This window comes from Anoplolepis gracilipes, chromosome 9 (assembly GCF_047496725.1).
Source record: "Anoplolepis gracilipes chromosome 9, ASM4749672v1, whole genome shotgun sequence".
Lineage (NCBI taxonomy): Eukaryota > Metazoa > Arthropoda > Insecta > Hymenoptera > Formicidae > Anoplolepis > Anoplolepis gracilipes.
Genome location: NC_132978.1, coordinates 2853656 through 2869383, shown reverse-complemented (window position 1 = coordinate 2869383; position 15728 = coordinate 2853656). Strand labels below are relative to the sequence as shown.

Genomic DNA, 15728 nt, shown 5'->3' with positions numbered 1-15728 from the left:
TGCCCAGGTATATTTATCGCATTACATTATCACAATATGATTTATATTTAGAAAACCGTTAGAAAATAATTAGAAAAATGACACAAGTCAGGCTGTACCATGTATCAAGACGACAACAAAAATGAAAAATACGATAACGTGCAGAAAAAGATTGAAAACATTATTATTGAAACATCTTTAACACATAACACATCATCCGTAGTTTCCTTTTGCGTATATAACACGTAGTAAGGCCTTTTCGAGTCTGAAGAATTCAATTACCGTGTCCGCGTAAAAAGTTATAATCCTTATTACACATCGGCGTGTAAAACGCAGAAGCGTAAAATTATTTCCCGCCGCGTGTCGTTGATGTACATCAGAGATCACCGCGTAGCGTGATCGCGGAAAAATTGCTGACGATTTCTCCAACCTCTCTTGCACATTGATTTTCTGGAACGGCAACAATGTGAAACCGGTCTCTCTCTCTTAATACGCGGCAGTTCCGTTACAATCCCTGAAATTAGTGTACGCTTTGGAGCATCTTCTTCGAACACGAAGCAGCGAACGACGCGCGAGTAAGCGAACCGAAAAAGAACGATGCGCTTTCGAGTTTAATTAACTGCTCGGGGCGCGCTTATGATTTTTCCGATTCTTATGTTTCCCTCCAACTCGTTTCTTAACCCTAAGCTCTTGGCGCGATACGTCCAGTCTCGTAATTCTTTGTTTATAACTCAAAATGTGCTCGAAAAAATTATTAAGTCTTTATTATATTTACATATTTATCAGAGCGCTCTCGTCTTCTGATTGTTTATTATTACAATTATTTTCTATAACATCACAGTATGCTAGACAGAAAGCGAGCGTATAAATATTAATCCTTATAAATTTTCAATTATATATAATTTTTTATTATAGCTATTTTTTATAAGAACTATAAATATAAATTATACTTTTTTTAGAATATTTTTTAAAAATTATTTTCTTCTTGTTTAGCGCTAAGTTTAAGGGTAAAACTGTGATTTCTCGACATGGTGCAAATTCCGGATGTAACGATGACTGAGTGAGAATTGAGATATCAATTTGTCAAATCTATGAGTCGCGCTAAAGCTCTTCGTTCAAGCGCCATACAGTCTATTTAAAAGCAGCAAATATAGCCGCGATTTCTCGAAAGTCTCAAGATGGAAACTCGATCCGACACATCATCGGCCCGCGATCCGACGAGACCCGGACGCGCGAGATATAACTGGAAATGAGATAAAGAAAATTGCGAATAATTCAAATCCAAATTGCCACGGACATATTCTCCAACAAACAGCGATTCGATCGCGAGAGGGAGGGTACGGCGATAAGAGAGGAAGAGAGATAGATATGGAAGGAGGGAGGAAGAGAGAAACGCAAAGGAGAAAGAGAGAGAGAGAGAGAGAGAGAGAGAGAGGGAGGGAAGCGCGAGCGCGCGAAACCACTCTACAACTTTTGATATCGATGCATCATCTCGATCCTCGCACCGGGTTCGCTGATCGATTTTCATTCCGCGGGTTGCATGGCGGCTCGCTATCCGGGTGCTATCTTCAACCACCTCGTCTTCGTCGACTCGCATCTACGGGGTGCCCGAGAAATAGCCGCGGGACAAAAGACTCGGTGGAATTTGTCATCTATTTATAGAATTGTTGACATATTGATTGGGGTAAATGGCGAAGTTGAATAACACAGTTGATGATGTATCGAACCAAGAATACGCTGAATTTAGTTTGACACATCTATCGTTTCGAAATGCTAATTAAATGAAGACCAAATTTGAATCTAAATGTCGATGCATTCCAATTATTGACAGAAGACGTAGAATATTTACAAGAAACGAAAATAAACAAACTATGCTAATTTTAAGATTTGCAAGAAGGAATAACTATTATAGGTCTCGTGGTGGATAATACGTAAATATCAATTTCAAACAGATCGATTTCCTATGGCTTATTCCATTATTGCTGTTTTATTTATATAAATGCACAATGAAATTTATAATGACTTATAAGGTTATTAAATAAAACCAAAATATTAAGAGAGGACTATTCTCGCTCATGCGAACGCTTCGTAGCGTGCCCGAGGGGTAAGAACGAACGCTCGGGAGGGACACCTTGTATAAAGATACGTGTAAGGCCCCCCCGCTCCACGGGCAGTGTAAGATATCAGCTAAGAAACGGGCCCGTCCGAGACTTTACGACCGCTCTTATAATTATCTCCAATAAATATCTCCGCGGCACGAGAGCGTATATCGAAATACTTCGGCGGGTCAGAGGTGAACTCGTACCTCCATCTTTCGATCAACGCGTTTCTTTTGGTCGCCCCGCGCGTTCTCACTGATAAATTTATAATGTTAACCGCTCGCGAGAGAGAGAGAACGGCAATATCGCGAGAGGGCCGGCTCTACCGGGGCAATAAGGAATGAGCCTGCTTAATAAGTCGGGTGACCACACGCGAACGCGGGGATGAAACCACCTTCTCCTCCTTCTTCTCCTCCTCCTCCTGCTTCCCTTTCCCTTCCTCTTCAGGGATCGACGAACTAATTTCGCGATTCGAATCTCGATTAGTCTCCGCGACCTCGCTCGTATCGCGCGTACGCCGGATCGTGCGATCGCACGAACTGCCAGCGATGCGATATAACTTCGATTTGCTTACGCCTCTACATGTGCAACATTGATGAGTTAGAAGCCACAACCGTGTGCTAGGGAGTTGAGTTAAAAGTGCAGATAGATTGCGTTGCATTTAAGATTCTCCCTTCGCCTCGTGTTCGATAACGGGATGAACTATTGAGTTTTTTCTTTGGAGAAAAACACTAAAGAGCTTAAGATCCTTAAGATTGTTCTACAGAAAAGAGTACAAAATTCTCCTTTAATTACAAATTGGCGGATTAATTAGTGACGTGTACACCTTGCGTATTGATAGAAACTATATCTAGATTTTTTTATTGAGATTTTTTTCAAGACGTACTTGTACTCATCAACCATAGAACGACTTGATCAAGCGACCATCAAGCACGCCGATTCTCCGGAGAAATATAGAAGTTGTTATTAACTTACGCCTCAATTACCATGGTATCAAGCCGGCGATCGCGCGGGTTACAGTCAAATAAAACGGCACGTTAATGAAAGCTAAACTAATACACGCGGCGATACATCGATAACGCGCGCGAGGTCCATTCGTCCATCCCCCTCGGTCCCGTTCCACTTGGCCGCATTTCTCTCTCTCTCTCTTTCTCTACATACTCGGATATATACCAATAAGACGAAATCGTCTATGAGATTAACGCGTCATTAAATAATTACAGCGTGTCCGGCTACGCCGTTGGCGGAGATGACGGGACCCGTATGTGTATAGTGGTCACGCATATACGAGCACGCGTCGCACGATAAGCCACGAGATAACGAATCGGCGAGCGTATGCACACGCGAGCGATGCAACGAAAAAGGAAAGGAGGAGACCCTCTCTTGCCCGCCCGAGAAATATCCGCCTAATTATTCTTTTCATTTGGACTGCTTCTTTACCCGAGCGTGGACGAAGTCGACGGGTGACCTGGCTCCGCGCACTGGAACGACGCAGAGATATACGGATACTCTCTATCCCGGACCTACCGCGCGTCTCTCAACTGACACACCCATTCTGTCCATAAAGTCGATTAGGATAAATGTCACACGCGGATAAATATGACGGTAATATTTCGAAATGGAATGTGTGTCTAAAAGAAAAAAACCCGATAGTAATAAAAAAATTGTTAAAAATGACTGTCTCTCCCTCTCTCTCTTATTTAATTACTACCGCAAAATCCTTTAGAAACATTAGAACAATATTTATTTCTATACATTTCTCAATACTGGTTATATAAACATTGAAAAAAAAATTTGCGACTTTAAAATAAACTCATTGATTGTTAAAATATATTAAATTCGAATTAAAAGAAATAGAAATAAAACAAAAAATACATGAAATTATAATAATTCACAGTTATAATTCACATTTAAAAAAACGAATGTTTCTTTAATGAGGATATATATATATATATATATATATATATATATATATATATATATATATATTGTTTTCTTTTCTAGTTTTATACGACATAAAGTCTATAAAAGTATAATTTAATAAAGGTAATTGGGGTGATAATCATAAATGTAAACAAGTACGGTGCGCGTTCTACTATGATGCGAATCGGTCGCGGTACGACGCGATTGCGTGAGTATCGCACGTGCGTGAGGAGATTCGCACGCCTACGTATACGTCCGGATGTGACGCTCGCGCGTAAAGGACGCGCGACGGAGCGGACTTTCGAGTTTCCCGAGTCTGATCGCGGAAGAGCGTAACGGGAATGGTAATGTCATGAATATGTTGACGTGGAGAAGAGAACGGAAGAAGATAACCTTCGCGAACGTGGAAGTGTAAATTGATCACACTAAGCGTCCGCAGAATAATCAGGTTGCGGATAACAAATGATTTATTTTGAGAATTGTTGCGTTATGTAAATTCACCGTGAACTATCTTCCAGTAGGGTTCGCAAAATAAAGTGTAAAAGTATAATTCAATTACATTATTAATCGCAAAATCTAAAATTTTATCCGACATAAACATAATTATATATAAAGACGTAACGCTTGTAAATTTAATCTACAAAAACATCATATTTAAAAAATACACGGAAAGAGAAAAACTAATTGATAATATCATAATAGTAGTTTGTAAAAATTAAAAAAAAAATTAATTTCAAATTAAACCAAAAGAATTTAATTAAAAAAATTGTTGATTTAAACGATTTGCGGCGAATCATTTAGTTTAATATCGACAAGTGAGGGCCAGCTTTCTCACTCGTTCTCGAGGAGTAATTTTGCCCGTAGGGAGAGAGATAATACTCGTAATAACACGAGGAAAGAGTCGGGCGCTTCGCGGGTGACCGCGTACACGCTCGCAAAGCGTTGCGTAAGGGAGTCGCAGTGAAGCGGCGCCGATCCTGGCGCGGCGGCGTGTGAAAATGACGCTGCGGCGATGAGGATGACGGTGGTGCCGTGGAGGAATCGGACAGACGACCTCTCTACTCGCTTTCACGGCGCGCGTCCGACTCTCTCGTTGAGACACACCGGCATCGCACGGATACGCTCGACGAATTCTGGCGGACACGGCCGGTCGAAAGCGGGGCCCGGGGCCCGGGGCCCCTCGTCCTGCCGGGCACACACAATGGACGCCACGGTCTCCCGCTGTCCCTCCGCCTCTTTCGACGTCGTCCTTCTATGCTAATAGGTTTCCCATTTCTTAAATGAGTCCGGGCGCCGGATCATATCCTTCTCATCTACCGTTATTAATTCTAACTCGTAATCTTTTTTAGTCTTAATTTAAACGCGAGGAAGAGATGTCTCATAGAAGGTACCGTTGCTGTACAAGCGCTTCCAAGACGTGAGAATCGACCCGACGTCGTGTTCTGCAGAAATACCACCATCAGGCTTTCCTTTCCCGATTGCGACAAAATACTGTATAATGTCAATTGCAATTTGATCGGCAATTTTACCGCTTCAAGATTCCACGTCGTAAAAGAGACCCCTTGATCGCAAGTCTTGATATAAATGTCGACCCGAAGAAACGGATGGAGAACTTATACAACCGCCATAATTTTTAAGATTGTCCCCGCAATGAATTCCTCGAGCGCGCCGATGGAGTAGCGGTGACTTTTATTCCCGATAATGACAGAGAAGAACGGGCGGTAGCGGAGTAAAAGAGAGAAAGAGGGAGGGTGAAGGGGGGGGGCGAGAGGCAAAGGATGGAGGACCAGGACCCCGACGCGGTACGTGATCAATTTTCGGAGCCCCGACGCGGTGTGCTATAGGTGCGCGCCTAACTACGATTTCGGCGTAATTATATACGTGCTCTCTCCTCTTTCTCTCTCCGAGCGGCATCTCGGAACACGGTCACAGTATATCCCGGGCCTCTTTCCAACCACATACGCACACATTCGAGATTCGCTCGTTCGCGCACCTGGAGTCCTGGTGCACGTCGTATGATTACCGCGCGACAAACCGTGCGAGCGCGGTTACGGTCGGTATCGATTCCGCAATTTACGTCGCCGCCTTTTGGGCCCCGAAACTCTCGGGGGGCCCCGGTCGAGACTCGGTGAATCGACGTGGCGCGGAGGTGGAGGAGAAAGAGATCGCAGTCGGAGTCTCGGAACGTGCGAGGGAAGGAGGGAGGGAGGGAGGGAGAAGGTGGCCCCGGTGGGGCGGAACAGGAGGAAGATTGTTGAAGGATGAGCGGTCATCGGGTCCTCCTGGCCCGGAGGAGCAGATGGCCACGAGACGAACGTAATTGGCGAGCCATCGAGATTATTGCCCGTGGCTCGTTCTACCTTTCGTCCTCTTTCTCCCGCTCCTCTCCCGCTGGTCTCTACTGTGGCTTAGAATACGATATTAGAACAGATTCTTTTTATCTATGATATCCCAGATTCTAGAAGGAACTGTCCTGTGGCCAGTTTAGAGGAACGAAGATGGAGAGCGAGACATTTAAGGGATGGCCAGAAGGCTATGCTAGACGAAAGGAAGTTGCGCGCCCCCGGAGTTGTCCCTGAGAGACCACAACTCGGTCTAGACTGCCTGACTCATGCACCTGCTTCGGTGCCGTGTTGTTTCCGCGACGGAAAAAGAAAAGTGGCAAATGAGGCGGAATTAAGGGTTTAAAAACAACGCGTCCGCCGAATGTTGATGAATACCGTTACCATATTGCTGACCGTGCTCTGCCTTAATATTATGAGTCTATTTAAAAAAGCTAATGAAAATTAGAAGAAGTTCGTGTCATCCTGATACTTATTGAGAAATATAATTTCAAATTTCATCAATATTATCTCGCTATTAATTACAATTATAATAAAAATCAGAATATGATTTTTCTAGTAAAATACTATAGTATTCAATAATTTTCTAATTTTTTAAATTATATATCATTACTATAACTCTCCTCTTTAACACTTCCATATTTTATATACTCTTTTTATATATATATATATATATATACTTTACCGAAGATTGTTAAAAATTATTACCAGGCTAGAGAGAGAGAGAGAGAGAAATCAAGAGAAAAAGAGACATCACCATTTATGTATTTTATGTGGGATATAAAGCTCTATGTGTGATCGGAAACATACCAGGTGTCATAAATATCGTTTACACTAGCCTCGGTGTCGCCTCAATATATTTACCGGCGATCCTTGGAGCTGGAATAATCTGAGGAGCCAGTCGCTACAAGAGAGAAGGAAGGGCCAAAGTTCTGCCGAGGCCGCGTCGACGTCCGTTCGCCTCGACGACATCGGCGCATCTCGCACACCCGGGACCGGGACCGGGACCGGGCCCGAGCCCCCGAGACCGTGTTATATACTCGCGCACGACGACCTTTTATTTTCGTCTCCCGCTCTCTCTTTCTCGACTCACGCGGCCGACTGGCATCGGGTACACGACGCGGGTCACCTGTCCCTCGCGCGAGCGTTGTAAAATGACTTTTACGACGAACCCTGCTATCCTGAACCCCGCTGTCCGCGGGAGGTCCGGCGAGAAGAGAGCCTGACCTCTCGAGGTGTCTCGTTCGATTTCGCTTGACACCGAGTCTGCACCGATTCCGGGTCCGCGCCAGCTTCGGAATATAAATTTGATTCCATGTGCCTTCTTCGTGTTTCTCTCGTCTCGAAACCATAAATTACAGGAGAAATGTCGCCGCCGTGAAAATGGTCCTGCGTCTCTAGCTCGATATAATGAGCGGGTGCACATTAGCATACGCGCGGTGACGAGCGAAGACAGATGTTCGAGGCGCGATACTGCCGCGGTGCCGCTGATACGTCTCTCTTGTAGCCGACGACGACGACTGCGTACGCAGTTAATCGCGGACGAGGAGGAAACGATCTCGCGCGACGCGCTGGAAGATTGCACCGAGAGAGAAAGAGAGATAGAGAGGCGCGCGCGAGTTATTACGCGGAATGAAGGCGAGATATGGCGTTGGACTATTCCAGCGTAACGTATAGTGTTGCCGGCTGATTATAATTTGTCGGTTAAAGACCCTGGCGGAATTTACATTACGCGTCTTCTGTAAATCCTTTTTGTGACTCGTGAAACGTTTTTATAAGAGATATATTATAATCGTGTATTCTCTTTCATAGAAATTTGAGACATGCACTGGAAAATAGGAAAATTAAAAAGTGGTCTAAAAATTATATTTTATTCTATTTCTATAAGTTTGTTTTAATTCTTGGTCTCAGTTTTGTTTCTCTTAAATTAAACTCCTACTGTTTCGCTTTATACATATTCAAAATACAATAATTTTGATTATAATTTATTGATTAAAAACTCTGACGGAATTTAAATTACATGTTTCCTGCAAACTTTTTTGTCTCGCAAAGTCACTTTAAGAGATACATGGTTATGTATTCTTTTTTATATTTGAGATATGTATTAGACAGACAATAGCAAAATTAAACATTTAAAAATGTACATTCTAAAATTTTTCGTATATTTTATTCTATTAAAGTTTCCTTTATCAAATTTGCTTTATATATTGTATAATTCTTTGTCTCATTCTATTCTAATTATTTTAATTTAAACTTTTGCTGTTTTAGCTTTATACTTAAAATAATTTTGTGAAAGCGTTGCTAATAAAAAAAACGTTGAAAATTTTAATTGTCTCTGTAAACAACATACATATAATGTAAAACATATTGTAACGTTAATCTATAAAAATGATGGTTCTTATAAGTTAGTGGTAATTAAATACGTAACGTTTTACATCTTTGCGTTAAACATACATATGTGAGCATCGTGCTCAAGCGTATGCGCATCCGCGTATTTTTATTTTACGAAGGCTCGCCGTTTTCTTGACAAGGACATTACCTATGGCCGACGAGAGACTTAACTTTGATAAATCCCTGCCGGGATTTGACGCCGACGCGCGTGTCTAAAACACACGACAGCCAAGGCAATTAATCTCCGCGATAATCTGTCGATGTACCTCGCGCGAAATTCGGTTTACCACGCACTTGGAAAGAACGCGGGGCTAATTGCTCGTTAAGCACCGCGAACAACACCAGCATATTCCACTTCCTGTGAAAAAATGAAGTATGAACGCGCCACGACCATCAAAGATTGCGCGATTATAAGCGATACGCATCTTTGTACTTGAGTTTTATGATTTTCGCGTGCATTTGTCAAACGTATGTATAGTCATCTTAAAAAAAGAAATACAGTCAAAACTCTTTATTCGCGGGATACGTTCCGTTAAAATGCTGCGAATATATGTAGAAAACACGAGAATATGGGGATAAAATGTATGGAAGTATAATGCGTTCCAAAAAAATTAAAAATTAAGAAAAATATTATTAAGAATGGTTGTTATTTTAAATTAATAATCAAACACATAATTAATACTCAATATGATTGCGTAATATTTTTTGAGAGTTATACGTTATTAAAATTGCAACAAATTACTTAAATATTATTGGACGGTTGATCAGAAATTAATTTAAAAAATGTAGCAATTTTTTCTTGTTTTGCTGCACTTGGTAGACTCTTGAATTCAAACTTATATTCAATCATCGTTTGTTTCTTTTTTTTAATTCAAACTTTTTTTCTATCGAGAGATGACGTTTCATAAAGAATTCACAAAGATAATAGAATAGGATTGCAAAATTTGCCCGCGAATACGGAAATTTCTGGTCGTGAAGTAAAAAGCGTGGCTAGAAACTTTTACTTTGCAAATGTGCGATTAGTGAACCCGCAAATAATGAGCTTTGACCGAACATCGAACATCGACAAACATGGTCCTAATCTGGACCACGTCAAGATGATCACATATCTCTTAAGGAACGAGCGCCTTGTACGCGTTCGTTTTTACAAGACACGGTACGAGGCACTTGCCGCTTTCCTGACAGCGACATTACCGAGTCGGTAGGTAAGCAGGAGGAGAGCCAGCTGGTCACAGTGGCTGCTTCTGCCGCGATGAGCGTATCCATTTCCATACAATGGCAACCGCGCGCCATTTCCATACGCGTCGAGTCGCGCTCGTGGTTTCACACGCGCCACACTCGGTTTTTCGCAATATCTCGCGAGGTTACGTGCGTGCGTGCGTGCGTGCGTGCGTGCGTGCATGCGTACGTGCGTGCGTGCGTGGTGCGTGCGTGCGTCCGTCCTGTATACTTGCGTGCGCCGCGGTGAACGAAACCGCGGAGCATCGATCCGCGCTGCACGCGTTACATTTCTCGGCGGGGATTAAAACGTCGCGTCGTTAAGTTTGCAAGTTTCTCGAATTTCTCGCGGCGACTTTGCTTTTGCACGCTTTTCTCATTAATTCTGATCTATTAACCTTTAAAAGTCAAATATGAGTCATTTTCACCTTATTCTTCAACATTAGAATATGCCGAAAGGGCCTTAATCAATAAAAAAATGTTTAAAAGGTATTTTTTAACTTTTGTTGTATATTGATAATTTTTTATAAATGTCAAGGAATATGTACATACGTTACGTTTGATCTAACACCGATATTGATTATTTTAATACATATATGAATAAATAATACACATATAATGAATTTTATTATATAGAATACGTATTAAAAATCAACGTGCGATAATCTCATTTACTCTTTGATCATTTTATAAATTTATATCGTCCAAAAATTAAAACACTAATATTCCTTCATCGATTTGAGCCAATGTTTAAAAACAGCCAGAGAGATACGGTAGCGAGAAGCGCAATAAAATACGCATGGAACGCGCGTAAGATTTATGTCGAGGAGGTGCTGAGACTGACAACGATAGGCCGCTGCAGCATCCGTGGATCGTTGTTGCAGCCGCGCTGATGTACATACGTGGAGTTGACAATGAGCGTCTCACCGTAGATTTATTCCACAGGAAACGCGCCGACGATGACAATGATACGCACGTCGTATGACCTCGTGGCATCTTCTGATTGATGCTCGACTCTGCGTGTCCGCGCGCATATATTAAATTCCTTCTCATCATTATTATAACCGTCCCGCAGACCTCGGCATCTGCTTAACGTTATGTATTCTACGGCTTGTCACGCATGTGCGTCTTCGCGAATTAATCAGAACGTATACCTGCCGGAATGCGAGTACACGGTGCGAAATTTGCTCAATTAAAAAGAATGGAAATATTTTACCTAGTTATGAAATTAGAGTTTTAGGTATATATGTAATAATTCATTTTATATGCATAATATATGATTCATAAAATTAAAATTTTATATATGATTATGTAGTATAATATTGTCATTACAAATTTTCAAGAGAAGACATATGTATTTGTGTAACAGCTTTAAGAATATATATTCAGATTTTTATTGTATATAATACACACAGACTATTTTATATTAAAATAAAAATGAAATAAAATAAATTTTTTATATTAAATATTAAAAATGAAACATTGAAATAGAAAATTTAGAATCGCAATTTGGTTTATGGGTAGATAGATAACCGTTACGATCCTTCGTGCCACAATGGGATTCGGTTCCAAGAGTGCCGAAAGACGAGGTCGCGTCTCGTAACTCGTACGAGAAATCTGGTTAGAGTTGTGACTTTCCTTCATTCAGGTATAAAGAGAGAGAGAGAGAGAAAGAGAGAGAGCGAGAAAGATAAAGAGAGGAAAGTTCAAAGAGGAGGAGACGACACATCTGAGAGAGCGCATGGGCGTTCTCGCGGGAGCGCTCTCGCTTCCCGGTATTTTGTCCAGTCAGTGGAGGACACGTTACTCCTCTCTCACGAGCGGCAGGTGACACATCGAATAGCCGACCACCGTGATCGCGAACGACGCACGGCGAATTTTATTATCTCGTCTCGGCCCTGTTCTGCCCGCTCGCATTTCACCGCGCTTTCAGGAAAGCCGAGAAACCCTTCGTACAAACGATCGGCACGGTGGATTGTGCCATATATAATCCTATATGGTCTGGTATCTTGTCCCTCTGTTTCGGCATTTTTGAACGGAGATTAACATGCAAAAAGATGCGAAAAAATAAAGAAATTAAGTTAAAACTTGAACTCTCTTTTTATAGGATATTATAAAATTAATTGTGTATGTATCTAAAAGTTATATAAGAGATCACAAAAACTGCAATACCAGAAATTTATAGAGCAGTTTTGTATCTAAAAATATAAAAATGTGATAAATATAATCATTTCTACATCTCTGTGGATAAATTTAATTATGTCTGCCAAATTAATGGAGATTTTATTCGAGGTTGTTTAAAAAGTTAGTTTAAATGTAGCCAGCGTGTAACGTTTTTTCAAAGTATCCCCGACCTTTTTAAATTGTACGAGGTTAGATTTAAAAAGAAGGCGCATGCACGTAAATCTAAAAATGGCAATTTGCATGTCAGTCCGTCAGTTGCTTGGATTCAACACCGAGCATCGAGATAACGAACGAATCGTTGATTTCTCAGCGCTCGCGCGAAAGTCGGCGGATATAACGGGTGACAAGTTGACGCGTGATATGTGCCAACGCGCCCAGACCTCGGACTGTGCTCGTTGTTAGTTCGTGCGTCTTTATCCGCGAGAATTAAACGAGGAGAAACGGGAATCGATCGATCGAAAGGAGGGGGGCGAATTGTATCGTGACCACCGACCGGAGAGCGTGGACGGGCGTCTTCCTCGGAGGCGACGCGCGCGGAGACTTCCGTTAATTCCGTTGAGCCGCGATACGTTTCCTATTAGCCATCACGAATAACTCGGCTATATATACGTATATATATGCATGTATCCGGGGCCCTATTCCACCTTCTTCCCCACCACCCCTGTAACGCGCCCCTCCTTCCCCGCGCAACAAAACTCATTAAGCGTCTGTCCGTTTGTTCCGATATATGTTAGCCAGGCTCGCACGTATGCGGTGGAAGTTGTAAACGAATTAACGATGTGTCGTGGCCCTAGCTCGCCTCGCGCGCGATGGCATCGGCGCATCGTCCCCCGGCTGGCGGAATGCAATTCCGCGTACAATTAACCGCCTAGGAAGCGACAGGTTCTCCGGCGATCGGTTTACGCCGTCGCCGTCGCGCCGTGGGCGGAAACCGTCTTCGGATCGGGCCACGGTCGTTAAACCCGATAGCACACGATGCGGTCTGCATGTGTGTTGTAAATTGATATCGCTCTAACCGGCCATTACCGACAGTCACCGATGGACTAATGTCGATTAACGATGTTTACTGAAATTGCTCTCCTCCCAATTCGCTCGTATTATGCGCGAAAGATGTATCGATGGTTACGCGTAGTAAACCATCGGACAGGTGAGAACATTATTATGTATAGCCCAACTTTATTCCTAATGCTTTTTAGGGAGGAAATTTATAAATGGAAAAATATATCAATTAACGTTGTGTAAAATCGAAAATGAGAAATATAAAAATTGTGTCGTGTGATGAGTAGTTGTATAAAATATCTGTTTTAATTGAAATTTTAGAAGGATTAAGGAAGATTTTAGATAAGTCACTTTGTCAGAGATATATTTTTAAAGAATAAGATAATTGTTTATATTATTGGATTTAAATGAGCACTAACAATAAGAATAAGTAATAAAAATTAAAATAAATAAATAAGCAATAAAAATTAGCACGCAAATAGAGTGGAATATTTTCTCTTGTATCTTTATTAAAAAAAATATTTATTTGTGCTATAATTTTTTTATGACTTATCTAAATACAAAGGCACACTAATAGGTATCGTAATATAGATAATTACCTTATGAGTTGTCACGAAGATATGGTGAAATCTTTGCGTCAATGATGCGCAATATTAATATCCATATTATTATTTTTCTACTTCATTTTGTTAGACATTCTTGTAAAAATTCCATTTTCGTGGAAACCGCTCAGCTCGCAACGATCTGGAATTAGCATAAATCAAATATTTTTAGTAAATTATAGATGATCTATGCGGCCAGGCGTACACTATTCCGCGAAGCGTGTCCTCGTGTTTCGTAACGTCACGGAACAGGTGGACAGTTTTCGAAAATTATAGATCGGACGGAACTCCAGAAAATTGCCCGCCAATTCCACACTTCGCCGTTTTCATTATGGTGTCGTGACGGAGGTCAGAAAAAAGGACTGGAGGAAGATCCAGGAAGGCGAGGAAGGCATTTCGGACAAATTACCGACGGACGGAGAGACAGAGAGAGAGAGAGAGAGAGAGAGAGAAAGAGAGAGAGAGCACCCGGGTTATGGCGCTCCGGTGGCTCTCCTAAGACCAATTATTCGGACAAACCTAATTATCTGCCTCCTCTCCTCCGTCCCTTTCCCACTTGCCCCATAAAAAGCGAACAGGTTGGCTACGAAGTTCTCGATCTCTCGCGCAGTCAGAAGCCGGGCAGATGTCGCGCGTCCCCATAAATGTCTATATTTTACATACACACGCCCGTGTCTCTAAAGATAATGGCATAATTAAAAAAAACTTTAGTGACTCTTACAGGAGGTGCACTACATTAACATAATTCAGAATATATATCTACCGTATGCTTTAGGGTATGTAAATTTCATTATCCCGTTTAAAAATCACTTTACTCGAATTTTAGCATTTTAACAGCTACTAATATTGACGATAACCGTAATATCTCCCTGCCTCTTTCCCCGCTCCTTCCCCGCAGCTGATTGCGATTCGCTGCAACGTTCAATGTTTGATCGGAACAAACAAGAGGATGTTGTATTAAGCGAATAAAAAAAAATGACTGATTATTTTACCCGTCGCACATCGAACACGAAAATTAAATCATGTGTTTGATAAAATTCTTGTCCAATCCGCCGCGTGACTGTTACATTTGTTTCGATCAGTAAAATCGAATTCATTAATGTTTCGATTAATCATACGTTAAAATGAAAAAAAAATGAAATTGTGTTTTTTATGATATTTATATGAGCAGTATATATATATATATATACACACAATATATTTTTATTAAAATTTCATCAATTTTTTCCAGATTATTTTTAATTCTTCGAAATGGAAATAATCTGAAGTAATGCGATTTATTTACACTCATTCACACGTAGTAAAATTGTTTAGTTCTTCAAAATGTTAAAGCTTTGCTGCCTCTCTCGATCGGAGGAAAAGCGGGTAGCGAGACAATCGAAATAAAGTTCGAAACCAGTCGGAAGAGCCGGAACCTCGAGCGATGGCTCATCCAGGTCGCCAACTTTAATTCGGACGGCCGACATATGGCGGCTCTTGGGCGCGTTGCGGCCTGCGCACGACTGACGTTACGGCATAGTCGACGACAGGCGATCTGCGGTTTCTGTCATTTACCGATAATCATTCGGTTTGTTCACCCTGGTGTGCGCGCTACCCTATTAATACGCCGTGGGCTAGCTTCCGGCCTCCGGTTGTAAGTGCAAGCCGGCTTGCGCCGCGTCGGTACTCCAAACTGCTCGTCCCCGGAAAGATGACACGTGGCCACGACTCGGTCTCGGTCGTTACTTTTATTACTATGCGTATTGCTTCCGGTCCCGAGGACAGACCGGCACGGAACCGCGGCGAGCGAGAGCGTAAGAAGCGTTATCTATCATCGGACAGATCTATCGGGCAGGTGCTTGTAGATACAGAAGCCCTGAAAACAAGATCTTGTCCTCTTCTTCGACGTGACGTTACTATTAGTTTTCAAAACATCGACAAAATAATTGTTTCTGCGATAGTTTCCGTTGACGGATTGGTTACGCAATGCACGCAGATGTGTCTCACTTGCG

General features: G+C 41.9%; 1 protein-coding gene and 1 long non-coding RNA gene across 4 annotated transcripts in view; one reads left to right on the top strand and one right to left on the bottom strand.

Moving 5' to 3' along the window:
- LOC140669725 (uncharacterized) overlaps positions 1-15728 on the top strand; it is a 243534-nt gene that overhangs the window by 181141 nt on the left and 46665 nt on the right. The window lies entirely within an intron of this gene.
- LOC140669726 (uncharacterized) overlaps positions 11324-15728 on the bottom strand; it is a 31620-nt gene continuing 27215 nt past the window's right edge. The window contains exons 3-4 of the long non-coding RNA XR_012047389.1: positions 13735-13879; positions 11324-11969 (exon numbers count right to left, since the gene is read on the bottom strand). This is a non-coding gene — a long non-coding RNA (uncharacterized lncRNA). The remainder of the gene's footprint in view (positions 11970-13734; positions 13880-15728) is intronic.